The sequence below is a fragment of the Tiliqua scincoides genome, chromosome 6 (genome assembly GCF_035046505.1).
Source record: "Tiliqua scincoides isolate rTilSci1 chromosome 6, rTilSci1.hap2, whole genome shotgun sequence".
Taxonomy (NCBI): domain Eukaryota; kingdom Metazoa; phylum Chordata; class Lepidosauria; order Squamata; family Scincidae; genus Tiliqua; species Tiliqua scincoides.
The window spans coordinates 29,524,109-29,531,172 of record NC_089826.1 but is presented as its reverse complement, the minus strand read 5'-3'; the positions used below and the strand labels follow the sequence as shown (position 1 = coordinate 29,531,172).

General features: G+C 44.7%; 2 pseudogenes; one reads left to right on the top strand and one right to left on the bottom strand.

The window, feature by feature from the left end:
- Positions 1-3,176: 3,176 nt before the first annotated feature.
- Positions 3,177-3,296, bottom strand: LOC136656641 (5S ribosomal RNA; annotated as a pseudogene).
- Positions 3,297-5,825: 2,529 nt separating this feature from the next.
- Positions 5,826-5,952, top strand: LOC136656462 (U2 spliceosomal RNA; annotated as a pseudogene).
- The last annotated feature ends 1,112 nt before the right edge of the window (positions 5,953-7,064 follow it).

Below are 7,064 nucleotides of genomic sequence, written 5' to 3'. Positions count from 1 at the left end.
TTCTTCTGAGAAGTACGGTTCAAAACATAATCCTAAATCAGAAGGTACATGCCTTTTAGTTGGAACTATAAGATGCTGTTAGGGTCTTGTAGGCCAAATCCATTCCCCCCCCCCCCCCCGTTGATGTAGCCATGCCGTGTCCTGTGGAGGAGGCAATCCTGCAGGTCTCTACTGGGTAAGGGAACATTTGGGAACATTCCCTATTCAGAACAGAGGCAAAGAAGGAAGGCCCATAGCCAGGGAGACAGACCAGGGACAGACTGCACTTGCTCCCAGTGTGGAAGGGATTGTCACTCCCGAATTGGCCTTTTCAGCCACACTAGACGCTGTTCCAGAACCACCTTTCAGAATGCGATACCATAGTCTTTCGAGACTGAAGGTTGCCAACATGAACATGATGATATCAGCAAAAAAGCTGGTGCAAGTCTACGTGGACCCAGATCATGGGATTGCGTCCGAGAAGGTTTGGACTTGGTGGCCACTGCTGCCACTGATCTGCTGCCCCTCCCAGATCTGATCCATCCTCCTCCCCACCCCTGTTGCCACCCCGTTCTGCCGTCCCCCATTCCATTCTACCTCTCCCCCCCCACTAGCGTGCTTGGGTTGGTGGGCTTTCCCTGATCGACTGTCACATGCAGGACCTCTCTGGCCTCTCCTGTGGCATTCTGGCAGCACGTGGCTTTGAGCGCTGCTGGGGAGACTTTTGCAACTGCTGTAAGGTATTATCCTCACTTAGCTGTGTTTATAGCCCATAATTAGAACATTCTAACAGTCCTAATTCATTCTAACAGTCTGAAAGGAAACTACTCAAAGCTGGCTGAGTGCTGGAAAAGTTACTGGCACAAGACTTAGACGGGTGTTTCTACATTCAAAGTCCACTGGAAAATCAGTATGGTTCTGTACAAAACTGTTTTGACTGACCAACGTATTAAAGAATGTAGCCCTATTGAAAAGATCCTGTCCTGCATCTCCGCCAACCACTGTCGGTGGTGGGACACTAAGCAGAGCCTCAGATGAGGACTGTGTTGTGTGAGCAGGTTCACACTGTAGGAGACAAGGAGCCATGTGGGACTTTAAAATAACCATAACTTGAACCAGGCCCAGAAGCAAACTAGAGGGACACTAGCAAAATATGCTCAGACCAGTGTGCCCCAGAGAGCACCTTGTCTGTCTCATTCTGTACCAGTTGAAGCAAATCTGGCCATAGCAAATCTTGGTTGCATCACACTTCACCAGATCTACTTTCTTCAGGAGGTGCTACAGCTAGTGCATCAACCAGAGCTGGGCAAAGTCAATCCTGGCCACAGTCACCATCTGGACTTCTAGGAGCCCAGAGGAACCCCCAGATTCCTATCCTGAACTGTCAGTCCCATCCACAACAAGCTGAAACCCATTCCTGATGCACTTTCCAAGATTGTCTGGGCTAAATTGACAAATTGTTACTTTTTCTGTATGTCTTTGAATCAATTGGTACCACACTGACAAATGCAACCCTGTAAAAGACATGTGCCGTGTTTGCTACATACCCTTCTGTAGATGATGGGAAAATGTAAACAGTGGTCCATCTACATGTTAATATGTTTTCCCTTTTCTGCACTATAAAAAGCAAACTGACAAACTTCTAGATGACTGATGACTTTCCACATATTTTCTCTGACTGGGAAAAGCCTTACAAATGTGATATTTCAAGCAAGAGTTTATAGATAAAGCGTTTATAGTGATAAACCTCAGCTGTTTTGGTAATTTAAAACATACAGGTTGCTATCCATAGTGGATAAAACTGCAAGCTTTAATCAACTTATAGATTAATCAACCCAAAATTTAATTATACATTAACCACCACACACACAGAGGGGGGGGGGAGAAGAGAGAGAGTGTATCTTAATTGGTGAGGCAGAGACTGAAGAGTTTACTGCACCATGCAGACATGCTGGCGCTCCTTCCTTCATGTGCTGTATATAATGAAAAGAGAAAATTAAAGATGGCTTTTCCAGTTTGTATCCAAAGCTAATATCTTGAACTTCAGAGTGCAACCTTTCAGCCTTGCCCTTTTCCAATGAGAAATACAAATAAGCGAAGCCTGGCACTGCTCAGTTGAAATCAATGCAAATTCATTATATAAAAAAATGAAAGATCACCAACAAGTCTCTATATGACAGAAGGTAAAGTGGTGGGTGGAAAGAAAGAAGACAGCATGAAGCTTAGAACCACTAAAGAGAGGTATGCAACTTTATAATGAGGTACAAGTTTTCATGTGAACAAATCTAGGAATGCCAAATCTAGGAATGTGTCACAAATGCGACACCATCAGAGTGCACAGCCTGGCTGCAACTGGGTTCATGTGAAGACAGACTGAAGATGCCTGCTGGTGCAGGAAAGGCTGCACAGTGGTCAGGAGGGAGTCAGGAAGGGTGGAATGGGTGGGGAATTGGTGGAACTGGGAGGAAATAGGGTAGGGTAGAGGAAGGTTTGGGTCTGAGAAGAATACAAGCCTCCTTCCCAATATTCCTGGCACAGGTCTGAGTTGGCCCATGGTGGCATCTGGGGCTCACCTCCAACAAATGGAACAAAGGGACAAACAAATGTTCCCTTGCCCTGAGGAGGCCCCAACATGCCAAAACTCTCCCACAGGATACAGTGGACGCGACTGGTGATCCTGATTCCTGTGCTGCTTGGGGCCAGGATCGCAGAATGCCCCCCCCAAGTTGAATGCCCCCCCCCCACCAGGGGCCTTCTGAGGCCTCTGGAAGGCCTTAAATGTCACTTCTGGTTTTCAAAAACGGGAAGTTCACTTTAAAGGCCCCAAAGAAGCCTTAGAAGGCCTCCCCTCCAAAGGCTTCCTGGAGGGGCAAGGAGGGTGGTGGGGGGTGAAGTAGGCAGCGCCACCCCAGAAGGCATGGCGCCCTGGGGCATTTGCCCCCCCCTGAGCCCCCAGTGGCTGAAGCTGCATACTGTACTTTATTCATGTTTTTAAGATTACATATTGTCTGAGAGGTTCCTGCTACTTCTGGAACAGAGAATTCTAAAGTTGTTCTTGTACAAGTATGCATGGGAGGATACATTCTCCTGTGGTGGAGATGAAGCATACATCTTGCTTCCATGGCATGGAAGAGAATGAGAAAGAGAGAGAAGACAGAAATGGTTGGCAACCTTCAGTCTCGAAAGACTATGGTATAAGCCTACAGCACCCAGTATTCCCAGGCGGTCTCCCATCCAAGTACTAACCAGGCCTGACCCTGCTTAGCTTCCAAGATCAGATGAGATTGGGCATTTGCAGGGTAACAGTTGCTGCATGAAGACAGAAAAGGCAGAAAGAAAATAGTATTAAGTACCACACCTCCTGCAAGGATAATTGAAGGCAGGTAAAGGGGTTCAGGTTTCACTGCCTTTCAAATCCTGCAGGCGGCAATGCATCTGAATTCCAACACTGTTTCCTTCTGCACATGTTCAGTATACCTTGTCCGATACCTGAACATGGCTTCTATTGTGCAGAACCCAGTGTGGGAAATGGTATAAGTTCTGCGATGTGAAGCTTGTCTATTAGAGCTACATAAGAAGGGAAGCACATTTCTGTATTGGCTATGGTCTTTTATGATTGAAAGGACTTGGCTTGACTTAATTCAGCACAACATAAACATAACAAATCTTCTCCCGCTGGGAAAGGATTAACTGACTGTGCTGCAAATGGAAGGTTGTTCATTCTCCTTGTTAATGTCATTGTTGCTTTGAAAACTATTTTGTTGCTGGGTTATAAACAAGAGAAAAATAGCTCCATTTAGATGGGAGCTATTTTTTTTTATCACTGTACTAAAGCATTCACATTATGTCTCAGTGATTCCAAGTAACAACTGTTTCACTGAAGGCAGGAAGGCGAACTTCACTATCGAAGTTCAGCAGAGAGCCGTGCCCATGTGTCGTGTAATGAAAGGGTAACTTGGCCTCAAGGCTAGCCACCGACCAAATAGCACACTAGGGCAGGAGTGTCTTTGTTGCTCCCATTCCATTTGCTCAATTATTGAATTGCTTGCTGTGTTTCCAATTGTACTTAAAGCCCTTTTCATGACTTGACCGCCCCATCTGCATGGCATGCTCTATCCCCATTATATAAAATGATAAATTTGCATGCATGGATCTTGTAAATCTCAATTTATTCATGCTGCGCACAAGAAAATAACAACAAATACATTTCTACAAATAGGGCAGGAAGGGCCGGAAGGGTGGCAGGGAGGCTGGATCCTATCCCCTCTGTGGATAGCCTCCCTCCTCCTTTCTATCCTCAGACTTGCACCAGCAAAATCATTGGCACAGGTCCAAGGAGACCAATTATGGAGCAGGAACCTTATGGAGGTGTAAGGGGATTTAAATCCTCTTTCCTCTCTGAAGCCTCCTGATCCATACTTCCTGCTCCAGAGCACCCATTTTTGGTGCTGCTGTACCAGCAGGGCAGAAGAAGGATAGGACTGGGCTGTTACTCTGCTTAATGGAATCACAAAATTTAGGACTGCCTGAGTAGTGAAGTGGAGTAAGAGGTCATCAACACCGAGATAAATGTTTGGATTAGAATGGCCCCAGTCCTCAACTAATTCTACCGTACTCTATAACACAATCCTATTTACTCAAAAGTAAGTCCCAATGGAACTCCCAGGTCAGTGAGTGATTGTATTGAAGGGGTGTCAAACATAAGGCCTGCAGGCTATGCAGCCCGCAGAAGCTCTTTATCCAGCCAGCCTGGTAGTTTGGCTCTCCCAGCTCGCTCTCAGCTACTGAGCTGAGAAGTGGTGCATGGACAGATACCAGTACTGCTGAAATGGTGGTGCTGGGAGAACCTGATTGTCACGCCAACCTTTCTGAAGCTCTGAGGTGTCTGTGCTGAAAGGGCAGCCCGTGTGATAATTGGGCTCTCCCAGTGCTGCTCTTTCAGCAGTTCTGCTGCTGCTGAAGCGCTGGAGGGAGAGACGGAAGGAAGTCTTAAAGGTGAGGAACAGTGGGGGCGGGGAAGAGCAAAAGGCATGAAAAGGGAGAAGCTTCGGATGTGCTAGGACAGCCCAGTTATTATGTGGGGCACCTTTTTTGGCAGCACTGCTTCTGCCAACACTTTACTTTGCAGAGCACCTCTCAGCTGCTGAACTACTGAAGTGATGCCTCAGCTAAAGTAGTGCCACTAAAACAGTGGCCCATGTGATGGTTGGGCTGTCCCATATCTTGAAAATGCAATCAAAAGTTGCATATTTTCTCTTCTGTCATTTTCAGCTAATGAGTTCCAAAGTGAGATAAAAAGTCCCTATTTCTAGTCATCACCTGCTTAATGATGTCACTTCCTGCTTAATGTAATTACTTCTGGCCCTCAGCAGGCGCCATGAGTACTATTCAGCCTGCTAAATGAAATGAGTTTGACACCCCTGTGTGTAGCCTAATGGCCCAATCCTATCCTGGTATGCTGGTGTACCACAAGATACATTATGGCACAATCCTGCTGGATAAATGCTAGCTTAACTTGTTCTGAAAGCCTTAGGAATGAACCTGAACAGATGGGAAACCTTGGCCTCTGAGCATTCTGCATGGAGGCAGGCTGTGCAGCATGGCCTTTCCCAGTTTGAAGAGACACTTTTCCAGCAGTCTGAGGCAAAGAGAAAAAGAAGGAAGGCTGATAGCCAAGGAAACAGACCAGAGACACACTACATTTGCTCCCAGTGTGGAAGACATTGTCACTCTCGAATTGGCCTTTTCAGCCACGCTAGACGCTGTGCCAGAACCACCATTCAGAGCGCGATACCAGAGTCTTTCGAGACTGAAGGTTGCCAACAACAAAAATGTAGTATTAACTTCTCGCTTCTTGGCCTTTTGGCTAAGATCAAGCGAAACATTCTCTATTAAATTGTAGTTTTGGAACCTGTACCTGGGTTCCAAACTACATCAGGACTGAGCTGTGTTTCAGCTTTCAGTCCAACCTCTTGACTTGCAGCAGCCTTCTCTCTGACAGCTTTCGCTACCCCAAACGAAGAACCACAGATATATTGTGAATTTCAAACTCAGGAGTAATCTTCTTCCCTTTAAAATGTTTTTCTTCATTATGGCATTATACATTTCCAAGATTTCCTATCCCAAGATGAAACATGTAAAAGCCAACTATGTAAGGAAGGTATTTGAGTGGGGAGGAAAATACAAAACATCGCACTTAATAAATGATTTTTTTTCTGTGGATCTGTTTGTGCTTTCCACCTACTAAATCTGTCTTTGAGACTATAGTAAGGAAGCACTTAAAAGTAAAATAAATCTGCCTCTTATCAGCTGCTAGCTAAAAATATATATATTTATTCAGTTCTAAACATAATAGCCAGTGTTCTTGGTTTCAGTTACTTAAATGAATGACAAAGCAATCAGTTAATAACTTCAGTAATGACAGATTGAGCAAACAAAAGGGTAGTGTCATTTTGCTGCATTTACCAGATGGCCATGTTCCTGACGCTGGCAGAAAGGTTGAAGCTTTGTATTGTGCTTTAAAAAAAAAAAAAATCATGTATTTATATCGCTTAAAATGAAAAGGACTTTGATCATTCAATATGAAAGTGTCCTTACCTACAGGAAGGAAATCAAAGGATCCATGAATGCCTTACTGGCTTGTTAACAGCATTTTTAGCTTTGACCTCTCAAATGGACATTTGGCTGCCCTGCAGGCTCTTCTTAGAAATAAAGAAATAAGAACGATTTAAGCAGGCAGCCTTAGATAGCCAAGAAAAAACAATGTAGGTCCAAAACAAGAAATGTGAAAGCTAAGGGGGAAAGCATAGAAGGAACATGATTTTTTTAAAAGGGTTTTAATCATAAAAGTAGTCAATTCTGTGCAATTTATTATTGGTCCTCCACCTCTAGGATCTTTCCAGGAACATAGTGCTATGAACTACATGATTACTATATTTTGTTAAACTGACTGCTTGCCAATACTCAGGGATGATTGGTTGATGTTCTGTGAAACATGGGAGCTAATGACTGGAAGTCTCTCAGCTAAAGACTGGAAGTCTCTTTGGAAGGTGACAGACTGATTAGTGGGAAGGGCAAAAACAGTG